Source organism: Bos indicus x Bos taurus, chromosome 2 (genome assembly GCF_003369695.1).
Source record: "Bos indicus x Bos taurus breed Angus x Brahman F1 hybrid chromosome 2, Bos_hybrid_MaternalHap_v2.0, whole genome shotgun sequence".
Taxonomy (NCBI): domain Eukaryota; kingdom Metazoa; phylum Chordata; class Mammalia; order Artiodactyla; family Bovidae; genus Bos; species Bos indicus x Bos taurus.
The window spans coordinates 129,349,951-129,376,102 of record NC_040077.1 but is presented as its reverse complement, the minus strand read 5'-3'; the positions used below and the strand labels follow the sequence as shown (position 1 = coordinate 129,376,102).

General features: G+C 44.3%; 1 protein-coding gene across 6 annotated transcripts in view; it reads right to left on the bottom strand.

The window, feature by feature from the left end:
* LUZP1 (leucine zipper protein 1) overlaps positions 1-26,152 on the bottom strand; it is a 101,531-nt gene that overhangs the window by 31,442 nt on the left and 43,937 nt on the right. For 2 of the 6 annotated variants that reach the window (XM_027520796.1, XM_027520776.1), the window contains exon 2: positions 172-372. The exons of 2 other annotated variants lie outside the window; for them this stretch is intronic. The gene's annotated coding sequence lies outside the window, so the exon portion shown is untranslated. Of the gene's footprint in view, positions 1-171; positions 377-26,152 lie in introns of all 6 variants that reach the window. 2 more of the 6 variants (XM_027520787.1, XM_027520766.1) reach the window with 1 other exon arrangement.

Here is a 26,152-nt window from a genome sequence, read left to right as displayed (position 1 = left end):
CGTATTAATAAAGCCTAGGAGCCCGTCTCTTCAAAACAGGATGGAATACCCTGCCAAAAAGCAAGCAAACAGGAACTCCAGATGATCCTCATTTGTTTTCCATTGACACAGACTCTCTCCTTATTTCTAAGGGCAAATGATTTCTTTCCTTTGCTCCTGAATGTCACTTACTTCTTCCATCCTCGGTGTACTGGTCCTCTGTCCCCAGAAACAAAGGATAACTGTAAACATCCTCCAACTCTTCAGCGCTGCCTCTTCAGAGCCTTTCCGCCCTGACAGATCTTGCCAGGCCACTTCCCCGAGGCATTTCTTCTGGTGCTTTGTGCTGTTACTGTTGGTGCTAATGGTGGTGGTTCTGCGTGTATGTGCTATCTGTCTAGGAAAAGAGATAAAAGGACACTTACAGATCAGGGAGTCCAACTGCCTCATCTCCCAGAGAAGAAAAGGAGTCAGCAAAGGAGAAGAAACTGGCCCAAGGCAGCAAAGCTGGCTGAAGTGAACACATTGAGTCCACCTGAGATAACTAACAAGCCACAGAAAGGAAACCATCAGTCCATCCTCACTTGATTGCTGAACGTAAAGTTCTCTTACTCTTTGGGCTCAGACCTAGGTTGCGGTGACATGACTAAAGGCATCAAGGTCAGAATCGTGGGTAAACACAGGACGCATTATAGTATTAATAACTCCGTCAGGAGAATGGTGAAGTTGCAACCAGCCAGCACACCAAGCACACTGCTCCTTCTGCGGCAAAACCAGGGTGAAGAGACGGCCTGTGGGCCACTCGCCCTGTGCTTATGCATGAAGATGTAGCTGGTGCTGTAATGTGCGGACCTACAGCACTATTTCCGCTGTCACAGTACAGCCAGCATCAGAAGCCTGAAGGGACTGAAGGGCCAGGAGAAGCACCACCACCTGAAATGCTGCTGACCTATAATACGTGAGTCATTTCACGCAACAACAAAACTCTCTTAAATGTGTATCACCTCTGTCCCAAAACACTTTAATAAGGACTGGCAGGGCATGAATTCCCCACTTTTGGAGCTTTGACTTGAGGGCTGTCCAGCTGAAGTTCCAATTAAAAATCAAACCCAAGGCTTTCTGTTCATGGGAACCGGAGGACACGGAGACCAGGGCAGCCGCAGACACCAAGAAGAAGACAGCCAGACATGGAGCCCAGGTTCTGCTTGATGCTCTGCCCGGACTCCAGCTGACCCTGAACCACAGCTGCACAGGGCAGAATCCAAGGACCTCCGCTAAGGACAAAAGGACCGGACTGAGCCGTGCACAGCCACCCGCCGCACATGAGACGGAACGTGCAACTGAAGTCTGCCCAAGGCGCCTGCCTGCTGAAACAAACACAGCAATGGGGACAGTCTCTATAACATAGCATTCACACGCATCCATGCCAAGGACACAAGCCCGAATTACACGAAGAACTGAAAGAAGTAAACCATCTGCAAGAGTTAGGAAACAACAACAAATCCACAGAGGCAACACTAAGATGACCCAGATGCTGGGATTATCAAACAAGGACATTAAAGCAGCTATTGTAACAGCTATTAAAAGCAGAGAAATTGGTGGTGGCGGGGGAGGGGTGGTGGTGGGGGGGCGGACAGGGAGGGGGGAAGGAAATTTTAGAATAGAAATGCAGGATCTGAAATTTTAAAGTTCTCTGAATGAGTGGGCTTAAGAAGAGAATGGAGATTACACAGAAAAGACTCAATGAAACTTGTAGATCAACAGAAATTATTCAAACTGAAATAAATGGGTCATCCACAGTCTCTAGAAAATTCACTCTCAGGCCTTTCACCTAAGTGTATGCGGTGATTACTTTCTGTTATCAGAAAAACAGGTTATCAGAGAGAACCAGAATGACTAAGGATCACAGAGAAACCATTACCTGCAATTCTTTTGGACCAGGTTACCCCCATCAACTAATTAACCTCCTGTGGCCTTTCAAACATAAGCAAAAAAGAAAGTATAAAGGTGGAAAATGAGAAGGCAGGAGAAAAAATGTAAACCTGAGACAACCATACTGTTCAAAGTCCTAAGATTCAAATCTAATGCTCCACTGTCTGTACTGAGAAGCCAGGAGATAGTCATGTTTTCCCCTATAACTGCTGAGGTGGCATTCTCAGGATTATTAGTGAAAAAAGTCAGGAGGGATTTTAACCTTTCTCTGCCCTGTGTGGTCTCTTCAACAAAAATCCAACCTAGGAAACAGGCTCCTAGCAGGATGGGGTGGGACCAATCAAACGGCGGTCGGTTGGGAGCTGAAGAGAGCAACTTGGCGACAGCCAGCCTCGTGCCAGAACCCCACTGAGGTCATCATGTTGCAGTTCAGCTGCAAGACTTGTCAGTTTCCGTAAGCCCTGCCCTCCTACCTGGGCCACCTACCCGCAGGCAACAGAGTCCAGTGCAAGTGCTCTGTTCTCAAGTGCTGTGATTAATTCTTAAACTGTGTTAATAACAGAGATTTCAACACTTATCTCTGATGGAGGATAATGTCTGCTCGAATAATGTCTTTCCTTTTCTGCTCCTCCCAGGATAACTTATTACTCCTGAAACTCTTAAGATGAGAAGAAGATACTCTCTTATCCTCCATATGACAGATGAGCAAACAGACTGAGAGCCGTGTGACCCTTTTAGGAGACCTTTTAGGAAACAGAGACAGGACTGGTATCTAGTCATCCCACCTCTGAGCTACAGGGCTTTTCTTCACTTCACTAAAGAAGCTTTGCCCAACAAAGGGTCAAAAATACAGGCTGGAATTGAAAAGAAAGGGCTTAGGCTCTTAAGAACTTATTACTAACAAACAACTGGTAAGACTAGCTTGCGATTAGCATTTCTGTTTAAATGCAGGCCCTGGAGGATGCCACCTGGCTCTTCTGCTTCCTTTCCTAACTAGTAGGTTATAATTGAGACTAGGCCTCCTTGCAATTAGCCCATGTTTGTGGGGTTTAGCAACCGAACCACATGCCTGAAATTGTTGGTTAGTCACCTGCTTTAACAAAGTTGACTGCTTCAGAAGAACATGCTGGCTGCCTTTAACCTCTAGAAGTCTATCATTAGGGTATCAAGGAGCCATAAGGACTGTAACAAGTAATGGCAAATGGGCTTCCCTGGTGGCTCAGTGGTAAAGAACCTGCCTGCCAATGCAGGAGATGCAGGTTTGATCCTTGGGTCGGGAAGATCCCCTGGAGAAGGAAATGGCAACCCACACCAGTATTTTTGCCTGAGAAACCCCATGGACTGAAGGAGCCTGACGGACTACAGTCCATGGGGTCACAAAGAGTTGGACGTGACTGAGCAACTAAACAACAACAACGGTGAATGTAGTTAAACAGCAAGTCACAGAAACCAACCTAAGAAGCAAGGAACCCAATGCTTCTGTCACCTAATTTAATCCTCACAGGAACCCTATCAGGAAAATACCATCATGCTTATTTTATAAATGAGACGAAATTAAAGGTTCGAAGTCATGGAGCTAATAAGTGGTAACTGATAAGTGGAGTCTCACCTAGCTATTTCTGTCCCAAAATACACTTTCTCCTCTCCTTTATAACTCTCTAAGCAATCAGCTCTCGGATCTCACCCAAAGAAAAGTCAGTCCTGATCCACAGTCCAAATGTCACAAACCTTCATGAGGTTGATGGGTACTTTGTTCATTCATTCATTCATTCATTCAAATATTGATTGATAATGCATTAGGCTCTGGGGCAAGCACTGGGAATAAAACAGTGAGTAGAAACAGATTGTCTTCAAGGCATTTACTGTTTAATATGATACTTTTCTAAGTTCTGACTGGACTTTGCAACCCATGGACTGTAGCTCACCAGGCTCCTCTGTCCATGGGATTCTTCAGACAAGAACACTGGAATGGGTTTCCATGCCCTCCTCCAGAAGATCTTCCCAACCCAGGGATCAAACTCGCGTCTCTTATGACTCCTGTCATGACAGGCAGATTCTTTACCGCTAGCGCCACCTGGGAAGCCCAGAAAGTTCTTCCTTCCCACACTGGGAGTCAAACCCTGGTCACCTAGGTAAAAACCAAGAATCCTAACTGCTAGACCATGTGGGAGGGACTAAAGAATCATATAAAATACAAAATACATGAAATACCATTAATAGAAAGTGACCCGCTGGCCTAGGTCTACAAAAGCTCCAATCAGGGTGAGAACGTTCCAAGTAGAAGAGGGAGCACAGTGAGCTAGCGGAACTAAAGTAAATCTATGTAACCAAAGAAGGGAGAAACATTAACTACAAGAGACGCAATGAGGCAGGAGACATTTGGAGAGAGTCCTACCATGTAGCCCCTGGAGCCCAAATTATGGGTTTGCATCTTTATCCAAAGAGCTTAAGTCATCTAAGTGTTAAAAAGAGATAACTTTTGAAATGTGTACACATTTCAAGAAGATCACTTTGACTTCAGTATGAACAACAGATGGAAGGAGGTAAAGATGGTGCCAAGAGATCAGAAAGGAGGCGGGTCCTGTGGTCCAGAAGCAGCAGTAACAGGGCACATCACTGACGCCCCAGCGCACCCGATGTTCCAGGCCCTGCTCGCGGCCATTTATATGAACGAAGTTAATCCTCACAGCAACTCTGTGAAACAGACAATTATCAGTACTAAACAGATACGACTTGATATAAGGTTAAGTAACGTAACGGAATTACACCCCTCCCCGTTGTGCCCTCACTTCCCTCACGGTTGGTCCTATGCATTCCTTCTTCATATTCAACCAGTAAAACTTCAGCCCTTGTTAAACCAAACTAACAACCTCTCCAGGCCAACACCAAAGCATCTAAATTATAACCTAACTTGTATCTCTAGAGAAAATATAACCATATTGACTGATAAGATTTTAAACTGATCACCACAAATTTCCAACAATTTTCTCTCAAAGCTGCCAGCAATCCTGCTACATTTCCCTTAGTAGGTTCACTTTTCTACTCCCCAAGATGATTCACATCTTTTTTCCCTCCCGATAAACCTCCAGCCCCCAGCAGCTAATAACCCTGTCACCAAGAGGAAACATTCAGTAGTATCCAGTTCACTATGTTCTTTATCTGATATGCATGTATCCTTGCTGAAATGGAACTTTTGTTAAATACAGGCTGATATCAAGGTGGTTCCCCAGTCAAATCTGAAACAGTATCAAAACCAAGAAGCAACAGTCAGACCATGATTTTCCTAACTTCAGATCTAACCACACACCAGCATTCTGCTTCTCCTACTGTGATAATGAAGTCTCCACTGGTATATAAAGTACAACCTTTCATACCTACTATGGCTCTAGTTTCCTCTTAGCTTCATATACAGTTGTCCCCACTCCCTCTTACATCATTGTTTTCTCTCTTTAAAGATTCACGTCCACCAGCATACAAACAAGCTCAAGAAATTAGCTACTTGAAGTCGGATCCACAAACTTGGCACTGGCTCACCAACTGTTAGCAGGATGATGTCACTGTTCATTCATTCAGTCACGCCCACCTCTTTGCAACCCCATGACTGCAGCACACCAAGCGTCACCATCTCCCAGAACTTGCTCAAACCCATGTCCACTGAGTTGGTGATGCCATCCAACCATCCTGTCCTCTATCGTCCCCTTCTCCTTCTGCCTTCAATCTTTCCCAGCATCAGGGTCTTTTCCAATGAGTCAGCTCTTTGCATCAGGTGGCCAAAGTACTGGAGCTTCAGCTTCAACATCAGTCCCTCTAATATTTATTCAGGATTGATTTCCTTTAGGATTGACAACTTTGATCTTGCAGTCCAAGGGACTCTCCAACACCACAGTTGAAAAGCACTGATTCTCTGGCACTCAGCCTTTGTTATGGTCCAACTCTCACATCCATACATGACTACTGGAATAACCATTTGACTATTTCTGTACCAGTATAGGTACAGCAATTGAGAGGAAGTATGTAGACATTCGTGCGGCAATGTGACACTGCTGTGACATCCAAGCACATGATCAGTGGACTTCTCCAATGGTAGGCCAGTAAGGGTACTGGTGAACTCAAATAGCGAGTCATGTGTCAAGTGAGCTATGTACAGATCATACACAGTACTACCACATATGGGCTTCCCTGGAGGCTCAGATGGTCGAGTCCGCCTGCAATGCAGGAGACCTGCGTTTGATCCCTGGGTTGGGAAGATCCCCTGAAGAAGGAAATAGCAACCTACTCCCAGTATTCTTCCCTGGAGAATCCCACGGACAGAGGAGCCTGGCAGTCCACGGGGTCGCAAAGAGTCCGACACAACCAAGCGACTAGCACTTTTACTTTCACACTTCCAGGTCCGAGACCACATTTGAGAAGCAAGATTCTAGAATTTCTGATCTTAAAAAACAAGACCAAAAAAAAAAAGAATAAACTCTCTCTCGAGCTCACTTCCTCCGCCACTCCAGCTCCAATGTCTCTTCTCTTGAAAGGTTGTCTACATTCTCTGTTCCTCCTCTTTCCTCCTCTCAGTTCACTCCAGTCTTCTATCCTCAGCAACCAGACTGTTCATAAGGGTCAAAGGCCTCAATGTTGCCGAATTCTAGACCATCTCTTTGACCTCTAAACAGCATTAACACAAATAACCACTCTTTCTCCATCAAAACACTTTCTTCCTTAATTCCAGGATATCATACTTTTCCTGAGCTTCTTCCTACTCCACTGGCTCACTGTTAATTCATTTTTGTTGGCTCCTCCTCTACTCAACAAGGGTCAATCCTGGGCCTCTTTATCTGTAACCTCATTTCTTTGGGTAACCTCATTCAGTCCCAGCACTTTTGAAGCCCAATGGCTGCAAAAGCTTTCCTCAGCAGTGACCAACCCCCGCCCCAAACTCCAGTAGCATATCCAACAAGTTACCTGACATCTCTACCCAGACATCTAATCAACATCAAATCCACAGTCTCATGTATTTTTTTAATTTAATGAAAACTTTTATATGTGGAATTAGCCAGCTCAGTTTAGATGATCCCAATTTTGCTGGCAATAGCCAAAGCACCATAGTCAGAAGCCAATCAAACAAATGGCTTCTCTCCATCAGGCCTGATCAGGGTGTTGACCCTAGCCACATCAGTGTTCTAGAGCTTCTCACAGCCTGTTGAGTTTGGCACTTGTTGGTCCCGACATCCACAGTGAACACCAGTGTGTTGCTGTCTTGTCTTCTTCATGGCTCATTTGGGGGCCGGGGGGGTGGGGGTGGGGATTTGATGCTGGCATAGTGAGTGGTCAAGTCTGTTCCTCCAAGGGGCAGCTCTTCCAAGAATATCTGGGCTGCCTCCTTAGCTGCAGTGTTTTGGGCCACTGGAAGGCGGGCAACGTCTGGATCTTCTATTTTTGTGGTTGTAGATGCCTTTTAACACTGCTTTCTTGGCCTTAACAGCCTTTGCTTTGGCTTTGGAAGGGGCAGGGGCTCCCTTCTTCACCTTCGGTGCCATTTTTGTGAAAAGCTTCTTATACTCTTGTTGGTCTTCACTGTCCACTCTTCCCTCCCCAGCGCCATTCCTCTTTCCCCATCTCAGTTCACAGCCACACCATCCACCCAACTGTCCAGGCCAAACACCTGGAATCATCCTGGATTCTTCTTTCCCTCACGTGCTACATGCAAATCCACCACCAAGTCCCATCAACTCTGAGATTTTCTGGAGTCTGTCCCTCTGCCCTCTATACTCCAAATAAGCACTCTGGTCCAAACACCTAGACTCTGACCCTACCAACTGCAATAGCCTTTCCTTAAGTCTCCCTGCTACCGGCTGTCCCCATTCACCAAATAATAGTGAATTAAATTTCTAAAAATTTAATCAGATCAAGACTCTAATCTCTAATGGCTTTCCCTTTCACTTAGTATAATCCAAAGTCCTCATCATGGCCTACAAGACCCTACATGATCTGGCCCCTTCCTCTCAGACCTCATCTCCCACCAGGTTCCCCCTCACTTCCTGTTCCTTGCACACACATTGTTCATTCTTGTCTTAGGGCCTCTGCACTGTTCCCTTCCCTTTGTAAGCTGGCTCCTTTTAGTCACTGAAGAGTCAGCTTAAATTTCACCACCTCTGTGAAGACTTGACCAGCCGATTTAAAGTAGCTCTCACCCTCTAACCTATCACCCTAGTTATGCTCACCTTAACACTCAACCCTGTCTGACACTTTGTCTATTTGTTTATTGCTTGTCTCTTCCTCCCCACACCTACCACCGCCTTCTGTTTGCCCTTCACAGTATCCCCAAGGTCTAGAACAGAGACTGACTGACAATAAATAGATGAGTCTTCAGCACAGGGAAGTGATCTAGGCTGGAGACATGCGTTTATGAGTCATGTGTGAGAGGTGTGGCGACTAAAGTCAATGGGGCAGATGATATCGCCCAGGGAGAGTGTCCACTACAAGGAGAGAGGAGGGCCTGGGAGAGCAGAGCATTTAATAGCTGAGGAATGGAGGATGCGCCTGCAAAAACAACAAGGAAGACAGTACGTCACTGGAGCCAAGAGAAGAGAGGGTTTGTTTCTGAAAAAACCAGGTGGTCAACAGTGTCATCTTCACTGAGAAAATTAAAGACGGAAAGTGTTGAATTCAGCTTCATGGAGAACATCAGTGACCTTAGTAAGAGGTGTTGCACTGAAATGATAAGCACAGAAGCCAGACTGGAGCTGAGTGAGTAGAGACAGGCCGTGAGTATAGACAACTTTTTTTGAAAAGTTTGGCTATTTGAAAGCAAAGATGATGGATTACAGAGAATGTGGGGCTGAGGAAGAAGAGTTGTTCTGTTTCTGTTTGAAGAGTTGCTTTGTCTCTTGTGTTACTCATCCAAGCAGCACCGCCGCATGCACACGCTGCCAGTCACCCAGAAGTCTGACGCCCTCACGGCCAGTCAGGACGCCGCCTAAATGACCTCGGGACCGGCTCCTAAACGCCCAGTCCCCATGAGTTTCCGTTTACGTGTGCACCGCATCTGCGCTTCTATACTCTTTTACTAAGTGCCGTCAGGAACAGCGTACTGGGCTTTCTTATGAAAGGCCTGTGTTTAAAAGGTTTTCTGCTGCCATTTTAACTTCAAGGCACAACTGGGGGTCATTATTTCTACCCCAACAAGAAGTCTGTTTCCATTCTACAGCCCCGAGAGCACTTCCCTTTGTCTTTCTTCCACACTCCCTCTCCACCCTGCCTGCTCCCCAGGCAACACACTATAATGGGAAGAGCACACTTAGTCTTAGGAGCTGGGAATCTGGGTTCCCACTATAATTCAGTCTCCTATCAGGTCAGAGGCTAAATCTCACGATCTCAGTTGTTTTCAGGTGGATACAGAAATGATAATATCCAAACTTCATGGCAGTGTTTGTTGTAAGGGTTATATAAGTGCCTAAGCACACAGGCCTAGCATCAAATACATGCTGCTAAGTCACTTTAGTCGTATCCGACTCTGTGTGACCCCATCGATGGCAGCCCATGAGGCCCCCCACCGTCCCTGGGATTCTCCAGGCAAGAACAGTGGAGTGGGTTGCCATTTCCTTCTTCAATGCATGAAAGTGAAGATGCTCAGTCGTATCCGACTCTTAGCAACCCCATGGACTGCAGCCTACCAAGCTCCTCCATCCACGGGATTTTCCAGGCAAGAGTACTGGAGTGGGGTACCTTCGCCTTCTCCGAAATACATGCTACAAATGTTAATTCAATTTTCTTCTCATTACCATTCTGATTAAACCTTACATCCCCTGCCCAAGTTCATTTAGTTTCTCTTTTCCTCTGTCTATGCGCACCAAGAAAAGGAGAAGCAGCTTGAGAAACTTACTTGCCCAGTTCCAACCTAAAGAGTTTTAAAGTAGTACTAAAAAAGGTGGGTGGGTGGGGCCAGAGGTGGAACCAAGCAGCATCTAAAACGGCAGGGAGGACCCCTGAGTGAGAAGAAACGGGTCAGGCTCCCTGCCAGGGTCTCCCATGACCCCCTCCAAGCTCCTTCTTGCAGTTGAGGCTATGTCTCTGTATCATGCTCTTTTAGTAAGTCACGCCTGCCAACAAGTCTCAAGCCAATGTCTTCAGTATTAAAAACAAACAAAACACTCATATACACACACTGGGATGTACAGAGGGTGATGGGATCCTAGGTCCTAGTCTTTCTCCAATTTATTAGTTCTGGACCCTTGTAGAGAATTATTCTAATTTTCTTACTCAGAAAAACTTTACTCAAAGTTTCCTCATTTGTTAAGACAGAAACAACAATCTGCCATGCCTACAAGAGTGGCAGTATCACACGCAACAGTGCGTGTGACAGTGCTCTGCACACCTAACATGCGGTTACTGGTACACGATAGGTCCACAAAGCAGGTAGAGCTTACCTTTGGCCAGGTTAGGGGTAAGTTTGACTGACAAGGTCCCCAGTTCCGGTGTCCTCTGTTCTATGACCCAAGGCTACCTATCTCCAACCCAAGTCCCTCTGTCCCTGGCACCTGAAAAACCTATATTCTTTCTAATTCCACATGATTTCCTTATCTTAGCAAGGTTTCTTGAACTTCTCTGACTAAATTGCTCCATGTCCCCAAAAAGGTAAAGACATTAGACTTGATCTCAAAGGGCTTGGATATTCTAAGCCTCTCCATCCTATCTTTCAAAGCACTTCATCTCTCTACTTGAGCAATTTCCAGTCTGCTTTGCATTATAGCTTTATCTTATATCATCTCCTAAGGAGAGAGCAGAAGGATGTCTCACTGAGTTTAACATTCCCCATAGCACTTAACATAGAGCTTTGTACACAGAAAGAACTCAAAAAGTACTGGTTGAATTGACTCCATGCTGATTTCTCATTTTTTGCACTTACTGTCCATTCCACACAATAAGTATATACTATCTTATCCTTTCATATTCCTTTTGTAGCTCCCTAAGCCTGGTACAATGTGAAACACAGTCAGTATTTTCTTAAGAATTGGTGACTAGTTCATTTCTTAAGATTTTTTACCTTGATCAACCTCTGAGCCAATCAACCTATCCTACTTGTGATTTTTAACAACTGCCGATGGTTACTGACATAAATAAACACGACATTTATCAGACTATCATAGAAGGAAATTGCATAACAGTTATTACATGGATAGAAGTGGAATGCAGGGGTTAGAGGCACTTTTTCTCCCCAGTGGCATCAATAACATGGTCAAAAGGCAAAGTCAGCAGACCTAGACTCTAAGTTCATCTCTAGAAGGGAAGTGATCTTCCAAATTGGCTCCCAGTGATCTCTACCTCCTAGTATCCATGTTCTGTGGGGGCTCCTCCCCTTGAGTGTGGGCTGGACCTAATGACTTGCTTCTAATAAACAGAATATGGCAAGAGTTATGAGACGTCATTTCTGAGATTAGGTACAAAGGACTAAATTCTTTCTTGCTGCCTGTCTCGCTCTCCTTCTCACTCTTCACTCACTCTCTTGCTACCTCTTGTCTGATGAAGCTAGTTGCTACCCTGGAGAGGCCCATGTGGAAAGTATAATGTCTGCCTGCAATGTATGAGACCCAGGTTTGATTCTTGGGTCAGGAAGATCACCTGGAGAAGGAAATGGCAATCCATTCCAGCATTCTTGCCTGGAGACTCCCTTGGACAGAGGAGCCTGGTGGGCTACAGTTCATAGGCTCACAAAAAGTCAGACACAACTGAAGCGACTCAGAATGCTCATAACCACCCACCAATCAACAAGGAACTGAGGTCCTCAGTCCCACACCCCAAATGAATTGAATCCTGCCAATGACCACTGAGAGAACTTTGAAGCTGGCACATGATGAGGTGACTGCAGCCCTGGAGGACACCCTGACTGCAGCCCTGGATGAGATCCTGAAGCAGGGGACCCAGCTAAGCCCTGCCCAGGCTCCTAACCCACAGAAGTTGTGATATAATAAATGCATATTGTTTTATGCTGTTGAATTGTGTTATGTGGCAACATATAGCAAAGACACTCTGGTATTAAAAAAAAAAGAACAAAAACAGGGTGGGTGGGTGGAGAGAAGCTATGGATTAAAAGATTCTTAAATGGCATATCAATCACAAAGTATGGACCACATTAAAACTGTAAAAAAAACAAAACAGAATCATTACATTGATGAAATAATTAGAAGTTGAATGACTAGATATCCGATGATATTAAAGAATTCTTATTAACTTTTTGACATGAAATTAAAAATGTGGGTTTGCTTGGTTGGTTTTTTTGTTTGTTTTTTGGATTGCACCGTGCAGTTTGGGTGGGGGGCGGGCGGGGGTGTGTGTCTCAGTGCCCAGACCAGGGACTGAAACCAGGCCCTTGTCAATGAGAGTATGGAATTCTAACCATTGGACCACCAGGGAATTCCCAGATTACTTTTTTTTTAAGTTAACTTTTATTTAAAGATACACATCGAAATGCTTACAGATGAAATGATATGATGTCTGGAATTTGCTTCAAAATAATACAGGATGGGGTCAAGTGGATGAGGGTATAAATTATAAAAATGAAACAAGATGGCCATAAGTTTATAACTCTTGCAGCTGTGTGGGTACATGGGAGTTTGTTATGAAGTTTCCTTTTGTTTAAGTTTGAAACTCTCTGTAACAAAAAGCCTAAGAAAGAGGCAGAGATGGGTAAAATCCAAGACCCAAGGGTCCTCCTAGTTTCAATAATCTGGGCCACAGCACCTCAAACCCTATGCTCTAACCTTCCCCAGGTTTCCTGAACTGGATTTAACATTTCAGTCCATGCCAGTGACCTACATTATCACTTTCCCACAAAAACTCCACTGAGCACCTACAGCTGAAGAGTTAGTTAAAATAATTTAAACAACGCAGCCCTGGTGGGTGGAGTCATGTGATGGCTAATTGCTAGAAGGTCCTTGAGACAACTGTTTGAACTGTGGTGCTGGAGAAGCCTCTTGGTCCCTTGGACTGCACGGAGATCAAACTAGTCAATCCTAAAGGAAATCAACCTTGAATATTCACTAGAAGGACTGATGCTGGAGCTGAAGCTCCAATAATTTGGCCACCTGATAGAAAGACCTGACTCACCAGAAAAAACCCTGATGCTACAAAAGACTGAGGGCTGGAGAAGGGAGTAACAGAGGATGAGATGGTTGGATGATATCACTGACTCAATGGACATGAGTTTGAGCAAACTCCAGGAGATAGTGAAGGACAGGGAAGCCTGGTGTGCTGCAAGTCCATGGGGTTACAGAGAGTCAGACACAACTTGGTGACTGAACCAACCACCTGGCAAAAACTAGGAGGAACCACCCTAGGGCTTCCTCATGTAGGAAACCATTACCTGCTGTACTTTACTTTGTCCACCCTTAGGGCACATCAGTCTCTGGCCAGTATAAGTATTTTAACATTTGCTCCCTATGCTGTGCGCAAATTTAACTTTTTAATCCCTTACAGTTTTCTTTCATTACACCTCAAGTATCTCAACTGGTATGACCTATTTTCTAATCTTCAATTTTGTTCAGCTAATTAAAAAAGAAAATCTCAGATCTACAGTTCCCCACAAAAAAACTTCAACAAGGAAGAGATCATATCTGCTTTTTCTTGTCAGAATCTCTGATTCTTAGGTTGGAGAATCAATCTTTGAAGTTCATATTGACACTAGTAAAGTAATGCTCAAAATTCTCCAAGCCAGGCTTTAGCAGTACATGAACCGTGAACTTCCTGATGTTCAAGATGGTTTTAGAAAAGGCAGAGGAACCAGAGATCAAATTGCCAACATCCGCTGGATCGTCGAAAAAGCAAGAGAGTTCCAGAAAAACATCTATTTCTGCTTTATTGACTATGCCAAAGCCTTTGACTGTGTGGATCACAATAAACTGTGGAAAATTCTGAAAGAGATGGGAATACCAGACCATCTGACCTGCCTCTTGAGAAACCTGTATGCAGATCAGGAAGCAACAGTTAGAACTGGACATGGAACAACAGACTGGTTCCAAATAGGAAAAGGAGTACATCAAGGCTGTATATTGTCACCCTGCTTATTTAACTTATATGCAGAGTACATCATGAGAAATGCTGGACTGGAAGAAACACAAGCTGGAATCAAGATTGTGGGGAGAAATATCAATAACCTCAGATACGCGGATGACACCACCCTTATGGCAGAAAGTGAAGAAGAACTAAAGAGCCTCTTGATGAAAGTGAAAGAGGAGAGTGAAAAAGTTGGCTTAAAGCTCAACATTCAGAAAACTAAGATCATGGCATCCGGTCCCATCATTTCATGGCAAACAGATGGGGAAACAGTGGAAACAGTGGCTGACTTTATTTGTTTGGGCTCCAAAATCACTGCAGATGGTGATTGCAGCCATGAAATTAAAAGACGCTTACTCCTTGGAAGGAAAGTTATGACCAACCTAGACATCATATTTAAAGCAGAGACGTTACTCTGTCAACAAAGGTCCGTCTAGCCAAGGCTACGGTTTTTCCAGTGGTCATGTATGGATGTGAGAGGGACTATAAAGAAAGCTGAGCACAGAAGAATTGATGCTTTTGAACTGTGGTGTTGGAGAAGACTCTTGAGAGTCCCTTGCACTGCAAGGAGATCCAAACAGTCCTTCCTAAAGGAGATCATTGGAAGGACTGATGCTAAAGCTTGAAACTCCAATATTTTGGCCACCTGATGTGAAGAGCTGACTCATTTGAAAAGACTGACGCTGGGAAAGATTGAGGGCAGGAGGAGAAGGGGACAAGAGAGGATGAGATGGTTGGATGGCATCACCTACTCAATGGACATGGGTTTGGGTGGACTCCAGGAGTTGGTGATGGGCAGGGAGGCCTGGCGTGCTGCGGTTCATGGGGTCGCAAAGAGTCAATGATGACAGAAGTCAGAATACGTGACTACTTGAAAGCGTGTTAGTCGCTCAGTCATGTCCTACGTTTTGCAGCCCCATGGACTGTAGCCCACCAAGTTTCTCTGTCCATGGCATTCTCCAGGCAAGAATACTGGGTTGAGTAGCCTTTTACTTCTCAAGGGAATCTTCCTGACCCAGGGATCGAACCCAGGTCTCCTGCATCGCAGGCAGATTCTTTACCGTCTGAGCCACAGGGAAGTGATTACTTAGGCAGCCAGTAATTGATAAGGAAGAAGCATTAGGTGGGTGAGCACTTCCTGCCCGAATGCTGAGTTCATGTTCAAGGGCAATGATGATGTTTTTGTGAACACCCATCATCTCCTGAATTACTTGAATAGCTTATCCAGGAACAAAGCCAAAGATTTGTTTATTGGTGACGTGATTCATAATGCTGGACCTCATCGGGATAAGAAACTCAAGTACTACATCCCAGAAGTTGCTGACACTGGCATGTACCCGCCTTATATAGGAGGAGGCGGATTCCTCTACTCCAGCCACCTGGCCCTGAGACTGTACAATGTAACTGACCGGGTCCTTCTCTACCCCATCGATGATGTTTATACTGGAATGTGCCTTCAGAAACTCGGCCTCGCTCCAGAGAGACACAAAGTCTTCAGGACATTTGATATAGAAGAGAAAAGCAGGAGTAACATTTGTTCCTATGTAGATTTGTTGATATTTGGTCTCGGTTGCAGAGTGCTCATTTAAAATGCTGAATTATGTGTAAACTACATTTTACATAGAAATGTATCTCAAATAGTTCCCATTTGTGTTCTCTTCCATTAGAGGTCATTTCTACGTAAAAACCATCAAAATTGCCTTTATAGGTCATGTCCATTTGACAGCCTCTAAACTCTTCAGTTCAGACGGTAAAGCGTCTGCCTGCAATGCAGGAGACCTGGGTTTGATCCCTGGGTCGGGAAGATCCCCTGGAGAAGGAAATGGCAACCCACTCCAGTATTCTTGCCTGGAGAATCCCATGGACGGAGAAGCCTGGGGGACTACAGACCATGGGGTCGCAAAGAGTTGGACACGACTGAGCAACTTCACTTCACCTACTCAATTGATAAGGAAGAAGCATGAGGGAGCCTTCTGGAGTTTTGAAAATGTTGTGTATTTTGATCCAGTGCATATCTTGATGTGAGTAGTCCTTACATGACTGCTTACAAATACAAAAATCATTGAGTATTTTTGTGTACTTCAGCGTAGATATATTCAATAACAAACAAATATTGGAGTAAAAACCAGAATCTTAGGTGTCGTATTTTATAAAAGCTCTAAGAGCAATCCTAATGTGCGACCAATGGTAAGAAACATTCTTCTACCTCAACAATTCAGTCACTCAGTCGTGTCCAACTCCTTGCGACCCCATGGACTACAGCATGCCAGGCCTCCCTGTCAATCACCAACTACGGGATCCACCTGAACAAGCTCAAACTTAAGACTCCCAGGTCTTCCTAATTCTATTTCAATAGTAACTGTGAGAAAAGGTAATAAAAAAAAAAACAAAAAAAAAACTGAAGCTTGGAAAGATCGTGGTACAGGGAGTGGGTGAGGGGTACTTTTGAAATTTAAAAGTAAGAATTCAGAACAAAGGAGGAAAAATCGAAGTCAATGTTGACAGAGCTAAAAAAAAAAAATACAGCTGAAAGAGATAGTGAGCCTGACAACTCAGATTCTAGTTCCAGCTTCATTTCTGACTAGCTATGGCCGTGGCCTTCCACAAACTGCTTCCTTACTCTAGGCCGAGCTGCTGCTGCTGCTGCTGCTGCTGCTAAGTCGCTTCAGTCGTGGCGACCCTGTGACTCTGTGCGACCCCATAGACGGCAGCCCACCAGGCTCCCCCGTCCCTGGGATTCTCCAGGCAAGAACACTGGAGTGGGTTGCCATTTCCTTCTCCGATGCGTGAAAGTGAAGTCGCTCAGTCGTGTCCAACTCTTCGAGACCCCACGGACTACAGCCTAAGCTCCTCCGTCCATGGGAGTTTCCGGGCAAGAGTACTGGGGCGGGTTGCCATTGCCTTCTCCGAGGCCCTGCTAAGATCTCTTAAATTTTTAAGCAGTTTGGAGAGGAAGGTGAGAGGGATCGAGTAAGAACAAGCCTTTTTGAAGGACCCTAGGTTTATCTCTAGCATAGCACTTATCATTCTGTACTGTAATTACCTACTGGTGGGTTTATCTCCTCCCACCAAACCTAGAGCTCTTGAAAGGCCAGGATTATATATTTTGTTTCTGAATTGAAGCATATGCATAGAATCTGGCAAACAATAATAATTCATTAAATGTTCAATAGTTAAATAGCTGCAAATTATGAGTGCCTGTACTTTTGTTCTTGTAAGTATACATGTACTCATATAGCTCAGAATCTGTCACGTCTGACTGACTCTGCAACCCCATGGACTCTAGCCCGCCAGGCTCCTCTGTCCATGGGATTCTCTGAGCAAGAATAATGGAGTGGGTTGCCATTTCCTCCTCCAGAGGATCTTCCCAACCCAGGGATCAAACCCATGTCTCTTATGTCTCCTGCATTGGCAGGCATTTTACCAATAGCTGGCACACCTGGCAAGCCCCAAAAGTTCTTCCTTCCCACACTGGGAGTCAAACCCAGGCCACCTGGATGAAAACCAGGAATCGTAACCACTAGACTTATAAGAATGATTCATCTCCCGCATATAGACCCCTTTCAAAAAACACTGAATAATATTATTTTCCTTATTGATACCAACTAAAGAAAGTCCAGATTCTAAAATAACCCAAAGGCTCCCTAGCAATGTCCTACCAGAAGGCCTCAAAAGTCCAGGACTCCTCCTCCCCCCCAAATAATATACCTAATAATTTCTAATATTTATACCTTATTTCATAGTTCAAAGTACTTTCACTTCCATAATCTCAATTAGTCCTCATAACAAGTCTATAAGGAGGTTATTATCAAATCCATTTACTATAATGAGCAAACTGAGGCTCTTATCTTAATTCTCTAACCCAAGGTAAACTGAAATCAACAAAAGAGGCCTTATGTGGCCTCTTTCTTCAGTGCCCGGAAGGAGGAAAAACAGGAGCATCACCACTCTGCTCCCCGGGCCTCTCCAAACGAGCGCGGTATCAGTCCCCTAGCTGCTTTTGCTTTATGGAGCTGACTATCTTCTAAATTTTCCTTGTCCTTATGAGAATCAGTCATATGGATTATTTTTATGTTTTAAGAAAAAATAAATCAAGTCTAAGGAGAAAAATCTCATGTCTACAAACAGCCATACTCAAAAGCTTCTTGCTAATGTCCTTGTGTGTAAAGCTAAAGGGGTAAGAGCAAAACGTGCTCCGCATGGAGGTGTGAACCTACTAGCCAACACCCCTGCAGCACCAGGCAGCGATGCACAGCGGATTTAGGCTGTACTTGTTTTTATATTTTCTTCAACAATTTGTACTGTCTACGTTTTCTCCTCACTACAGCAAATTCTTCAAGAGCAAGGGTCACCTATTCCAGTTAGGAAGGTCTGTCTCCTATAAATGAGCACACAGTACCCAAACCAAAAGTGGACCATGTTTTTCTGACCTTGTAATTTACATAAACTGCCTTTCCCAAAATTAAAAATTTAAACTTTTTAAAATTACTTAAGATATTAAATACTTTTAAGTAATTAGAAAGTTGACATTCTAAACAGAACAACAAATAAAATCTAGTCTCTAAAAAACAAACACGAAAGGACACGGCACCTGCAATGAACCCAGGCACACATTTGAGTGGGAACTCGATAACAATGAACTGAGTGAATGATAACTGAGAGCTCAAAATCCACTAAAAATAATTTAAAGCAGGATAAAGTAACCAAGAACCAGAGAAATGGAAACAGAATGCCAAATTGGGAAAAAAACAAGTTGGATTCTAAGTCAGTCCCACCCAAAGTCATAGTTGGGGGTCTCACAAGGAATCACTGGTTTTAAGCACTGCATGCCACCCACAGCAGACACTCCATAGCCCAGGAGCTTGCATTAGGGCAGGAAGCTACCTCACAATTCTCTCTCCTCTACTAGCAGCTAGATCAGCAGTAGCTGTCCCTCCCCCTGGTTCCACCCAACAACCACTGTCCTGAAGTCCACACACAGGACTGTAGGAGTTAAACCTGGCAACACTAGAAGTGAGGAGGAAATGAGCCTGCCACCTGACACTTTTCTGGCACAACCTAAGCCGATTAGTTTAGGTTACAAACACAACTGCAAGATTCCACTACACTGATTAAATTACTTTTTCAGCAAACTAAAAATAACCTATTTATCAAATCGGGAGCATTCCTCAACTATTTTTGCCCTGTCAGCAACCCAAAATTCCATGTCCTCAAATCCTTCATCCAGAGTGTTTTACTGGATCCAAGTCTCCCCATGTTCTCCAGCTTCTCTCTTCATCCTAACCTTGTGACTGCAGCAAGAGACCTAAACCCTTTTTCCAACTCAAGCTTTTAAAGTTTCTTTTCTAACAACAAGCATGTACAAAGCTTTGTGGCCCCTGCCTGGTGTTGAGCCACAAATGGACGATGGGCTGAGCTGCAGCTAGTAATGAAAAGCAAAGAAAAAATGAAGGACAAGACAGGGCATGATCAGGAAGTTGGTACATGCTTTTCATTCAGGCAGAAATGGAAGGAACTCCACCCACTTAGAAAAATAAAGCTTAAGGGTGAATGGTTTCCAGCACAGAGTAAGGCTGTACCTTATCATCTGACAACATAGCCATCAAGACTCCTCTGGGGACAAATGCATACCCAAAGAGCCCTGAGTATCCCACAAGAACCATTAGTCTGTCCTAGGTTGAAATTTTTAGGGGACATTTTTAGGGGAAACAAACTTCCATAACTTAAACCAAACAAGTCAGGGTTAAACTACAGACTTTCTAGTCATAAAGTGCTGAGTGGTGGTGGTTTAGTCGCTAAGTCACATCTGGCTGTAGCCCGCCAGGCTCCTCTGTCCATGGCATTTCCCAGGCAAGAATACTAGAATGGATTGCCACTTCCTTCTCCAGGGGATTTTTCCAACCCAGAAATCAAGCCCAGGTTCCCTGCACTGCAGGCAGAATCTTTACCAACTGAGCTACCAGGGAACTACAAAGTGCCGAGAGAGGGGCTCGAACCATCAGGAGCTCTCCTCCTCTCGTGTCCTGGAGATAAACCAGCACTCCTTTTCCAAGTGAAAGTTGCTCAGTCATGTCCGACTCTTTGTAACCCCATGGACCATACAGTCCATGGAATTTTCCAGGCCAGAATACTGGAGTGGGTTGCCTTTCCCTTCTCCAGGGAATCTTCCCAAACCAGGGATCGAACCCAGGTCTCCTGCATTGCAGGCGGCTTCTTTATCAGTGGAGCTACAGGGAAGCCCAAGAATACTGGAGTGGGTAGCCTATCCCTTCTCCAGGGGATCTTCCTGACCCAGGAATCAAATCGGGGACTCCTGCATTGCAGGAGGATTCTTTACCAGCTGAGCTATCCGTGAAGCCCTGATATCAGGGAAGCCTTTTCTAGAGATGGAAACTAACATGGACTTTGAACTTCCTTATGGCCCCATTTTCCCTGCAATAGCATCAGGAGAACGCCACAATACTCAGCCACCCTCTATGGACCTAACAAAGCATCTGTTGTTGCACGACAGTTACTTTCCAAAGATCCAACTTTTAAGTCTTCTCTATTTTTTTATTTGTTTTTGGTTGTGTTGGGTCTCTGTTGCTGCGAGAGGGCTTTCTCTAGCTGTAGTAAGTGGGGCTACTCTTCACCGCAGGGCTCAGGCTTCCTACTGCGGTGGCTTCTCTCGTGGAGCTCTGGCTCTAGGCACGCGGGCTTCAGCAGCTGCAGCATGTGGGCTTAGTAGCTACGCCTAGAGCACAAGCTCAGTAGTTGTGGCATGTGGGCTTAGTTGCTCCACGGCACGTGGGATCCTCCTGGATCAAGGATGGAACCTGAGTGCCCTGAACTGGCAAGTGGATCCTTAACCACTGGACCACCAGGGAAGTCCTCTAACTCCTATTTTTAACCTTTTACTATCTCTTCCCAGATGGCACTAGTGGTAAAGAACCCACCTGCCAGTGCGTAAATGTTAAGAGATGCCAAGTTTGATCCCTGGGTTGGGAAGATCCCTTGGAGGAGGGCACAGCCACCCACTCCTGTATTCTTGCCTGGAGAATCCCATGGACAGAGCAGCCTGGTGGGCTACAGTCCATGGGGTCAAAAAGAATCGGACACGACCTAAGCGACTTAGCATGCACATATCTCTTTAAAACAAAACAAAAACTGGCTTATCTATAAAATGTATACTCTCAGAAACATTATTCCTGAAAAAAACAAACAAAAAAAGCCTTCACTGTGGTAAAGTTCCAATGCAAAATCCTATGTTGTGAGAGCAAAGTACAAGTTGTGGCCCTTCTAGGATTCATGAAATCAAAGAACTATCAGAGCTGGAAAGACCTCTGGGGGTCAATTATCCAGTCCTGATTTTCACTTTATTTATTTTTTGGCTGTGCTGTGTGGCGTGCAGGATCTTAGCTCCCCAACCAGGAATGGAACCCGGACCCCTGCAGTGGAATTGCAGAGTCCTAACTCCTGGACTGCCAAGGAATTTCCTGATTTTCATTTTAAAAATGGGAAAAATAAGGCCAAAGGAAAGGAAATAAGAGGCTTGGAGCAAAGTTGAACCTAAGACCTAGGTGTCCAGACTCCCAACTCAGGACTCTTACGCCACACCATACCTCTGCTGAAGACTGAGTTTATGGGAGTCAAGTGGCTACGGGGAAGGAAAGGAAAAAAAAGGTGCCCAACAGAGACCAACTCTGAGAACTCTCCTCTGCTGCTGGAGCAGGACAATTCGCAGGGCCAGTTACTGCTCCTCCAAACGCCTTTAATTTTAAGAGCTTGTCTCTTAAATATTAAATTTCCATGCTCTGTGCTCTGTGCTCAGTCACATCCAGCTCTTTGCAACCCTTTGGACTGTAGCCTGTCAAGCTCCTGTCTATGGGATTTCCCAGGCAAGAATACTGGAGTGGATTGCCAATTCCTCTTTCAAGGGATCTTCCCAATCCAGGGATCAAACCTGCGTCTCCTGCATCTCCTGAACCATCAGGTGGATTCTTTACCACTGAGCCACTGGGGAATTTTTACTAAAAGCCACAATATGTACTGCCATTCACACACTAATAGGGCCTCCTCATCACTGGATGGGCAAAGTCAAAAATCAACCAAGGGCCTTCCCTGGTGGTCCAGTGGCTAAGCACGCCAATGCAGGGGAGCCAGGTTCGATCCCTGGTCAGGGACCTAGATCCCATGTGGCGCAACTAAAGAGCATGCGGGCTGTGATGAAGACTGATGATTCCACACGCCACAACCAAGACCTGGCTCAGCCGGGTACCCACACCAATGTTTTTAAAAATCAGTCAAACACAGGGATGGAACAGCTACAAGAACCCTTAAACAGAACAATAAAATCCTCTGGGGGAAGAGGGCATATTTTTAAAAGACGACTTCTAAAAGCCTGTAGCCAGCCAGGGTCCTCTGTCCAAGGGATTCTCCAGGAAAAAATACTGAAGTGGGTTGCCATTCCTTCTCCAGGGAATCTTCCTAACCCAGGGAAAGAACCTGGGTCTCCCACATCGCAGGCAGATTCTTTACTGTTTGAACCACCAGCGAAACCCTATTTATTGAGTGTCTACCATTAGACGTATTAAACACTTTCTCAATATCCTCACTCTGTTTTTCTCTTTCATTCAGCATTTTGCATATTAGAGATTTAAAGACCTATGAAAGAAATTCTAAAAAAACTTTAATCACAAATAAATAATTAGAGGGACTTCCCCAGTGGTCCAGCAGCTAAGAATAATCTTTGTGATGCAGGGGACATGGGTTCGATCCCTGCACAGGGAACTAAGATCCCACGTGCCTCAGAGCAACTAAGCCCACATTCCACAACTAGAGTCCACGCACCACAACGAAAGATCCTACATGATGCAACTAAGCCCCAACACAACCAAATAAAATTGTAAAAACTCTAATGTTCAATTAATAGAAACTGAAAACACTATTGAGTGTAAGCAAGCTTTGTTCTAAATCATATCAGTCTACATAGCCAACTCAGTGTTCTCCTTGCTCAGTGGGTGCTCCTTCCCAGCAATGTGGCTGATGGTGAAAATGCCAAAAAATATAAGCAAAGAGGAAAAGAGTTTCATTTTCTGCTCTCTCATCAACATATCTTAATATGGAAGTTATAGTCTACCAGAGATTTGACAAGAATTAAATCAATATAAAAGGAAACGGAAACTCCAGCATAAATTATGAAAAGTAATGAATCTTAACTAAGCAAGGACTTGCCTACCCACCCACTAAGCCGGAAATAAAGATGATTCCTATCAACAAGGTAACGAACAGTAATTTTCAAATTTCAGTATGGATATGGAATTACTTGTTAAAATTGCAAATTCCCAAGTACCATCCACATAAACTCTGGTTAATTGGACCTGTTGTGGAGGTCCAATTTCTATTGTCTGTTCCCATTTGTATCCTGATTCAGATGATACAAACACTATACTTTTAAAAATACTATTGGGGGGGGGGGCGGTGGGAGGAATTGTTAGGTTTCCTAGACACCAAAGTGTACATTTTTTTAAGTGGTACAACCTACAATATATATTCCAAAGACAGCATGCAGGCTGATTTTCAATAGAACTGAACCTGCTCCTTCCCTTGAACAGGTTCTTGAGAATAAATACGGGTTGATTTCAATCACTTAAGGTCATTTTACCTTCGAGCTCCTAAAGCAACTTCTCAAGTCAGTGCTACTTCCACTCCTTATATCAAAGAGCCTCGCTCCATATCGTAGAGGGTCACTCACTGGCTTCATTCTGAGACCTCTCCAGGAAGTCTTCCATGACACCCTATCTAAACCTGGGACTTCCCTGCCGGTCCAGACTCTGAAATCCCATTGCAGGGGGCCTTGGTTCAATCCCTGGTCAGGGAACTATATCCCACATGTCACAGCTAAGATCCAACAAAATAAATAATAAATCAATTGTAAAAGTCTCTAAAAAAGAGACATCCTATCTGAAAATAGGCACCCCTTCTCTAACCTGCAACCTGTTTCTCCTGCTTTATTTCTCTCGACAGTACTTAGCATCACCTAAGATTCACTGCACTTTATATTTAACATTTATTTACACTCTTCCTCATTGGAAGGTAAGCTCTATTAGAAAAGGGGGTGCCCCCCCCTCCACTGTATTCCCTGCACCAAAACAGTGCCTAGCATATAGTAGGTACTCAATAAATGTTTATAAAACAGCACCATTTCAGAAAACAAAGCAGGTTCTTGGTCTTTCATCCTATTCGATTTACTCACGGTCACAGGACTTTACAGCCTGGGTGATAATTCTTCTTCCTTTCAATGGTTACATCATTCAGAAAACTGAATCTAGGTGTCAGCCCAGGGAGGCTCCCCATCATGTGACTTTCATTACCCAATGGTAATGTGAGATTTTTTTCCAGCTAAACTACAATAGAGTTTTCAAAGGTCTAGGCTACAGATGTTTCCAAATGACTTACACTCCATAGGAATGACTTGACTCCTGTCATGTGAGAAGTCAAACACAGTGCTGGCAAACACCAACGTGAAAGCTGCAAGTTTCGACAAAGCAGAACATAGTATGCTGGCAGCCAAAATCACCTTACTCTATTACATTAAGTCAGCCAAACACTTTCTGTCAAAACTCAGCTCTCACCACACGTTCGTCCATTATGTGCAACAATATCCTACAGAGCACATACTTTATATGCCCTATAAACATCACCCTAATCCAAAACCCTACAGAATAGGTCTTACTATCCTCAATTTATAGACTAGAAAATGGATATTCCAAGAAGTTAAGCAATTTGCAACTAAAAAGTTAAGCAATTTGCAACTAATAAGTAGCAGGCTGGGATTTGAATGCAGGTCTACCCAACTTTTTACTGTATTTCTTACTTTGGGCTGTGCAGGGTCTTCGTTGCTGTGTGTGGGCCTTCTCTAGCTGCAGCAAGTGGAAGCGTAGCTTCTTCACTGCCATGCACGGCTTCTCAAGGAGATGGCTTCTCTCGTTATGGCTCACAGGCTCTAGAGCGCAGGCTCAGTAGTTGTGGCCCACCGGCTTAGGTGCCCAAAGGCACGTGGGGTCTTTTGGAACCAGGGATGAAACCCATAAGCAAAAAGGGAAGTCCCTCTGCTTGACTGTAAATTCTTGCTTTTTTCATTCTAACACTTTGACTCTTAGGCCCCACCACACCCCTCCCCACAACCCACACACACTAATATCTCCCTCGCCCTGTACTGAGCCTGGCACATAAAAGACATGTGATACACATTTGCCGAATCCATGAGTGTTAAATAGGATATTTTAATTCAAACTCAAAAAATCACCTAAGAAATTCTTCAGTCCTTCAGCTTTTAAAAACCAAAATTATCAAGTTCATTCAATTCCCTTTGAATAATTTTTAAAAATGGAATGGAAAATACAGCTTTTTCGGTTTAAAAAATATTGGGTTGGGGCTTCCCTGGTGGCCAAGTGGCTAAGACTTCAGGTTCCCAATGTAGGGGGCCTCGGTTTGATTCTTGGTCAAGGAACTAGATCCCACACGCCGTTACTAAAGATTCTGCATACCACAACTAAAAGAGCCAACATGCTGAACAAAAATCAAAGATCCCGAGTGCTGCAAGTAAGACCCAGTACAGCAAATAACTTAAATAAATAAAAATATTGGATTTACTGCAAAATGGAATCAAAACATAATTCATTACTATGGAGAAATGTATATAAAGCAAGTGAAATCACAGAAGCAGTGCACTTTCCAAATTCTCTTGCCCCTCCAACAATGGTGCCCTAAAATGAAAACATGATAACGCCTATAGAAACACTTCAAAAACTGTAACATGTTCAGTTCAGTTGCTCAGTCGAGTCTGACTCTTTGCGACCCCATGGACTGCAGCACGCCAGGCCTCCCTGACCATAAACAACTCCCAGAGTTTACTCAATGTTCATTGAGTCGGTGATGCCATCCAAACATCTCATCCTCTGTTGTCCCCTTCTCCTCCTGCCTTCAGTCTTTCCCGGCATCAGGGTCTTTTCAAATGAGTCAGCTCTTCACATCAGGTGGCCAAAGTATTGGAGCTTCAGCTTCACCATCAGTCCTTCCAATGAATATTCAGGACTGATCTCCTTTAGGATGTACTGATTGGATCTCCTTGCAGTCCAAGGGACTCTCAAGAGTCTTCTCCAAACCACAGTTCAAAAGCATCAACTCTTCAGCACTCAGATTTCTTTACAGCCCAACTCTCACA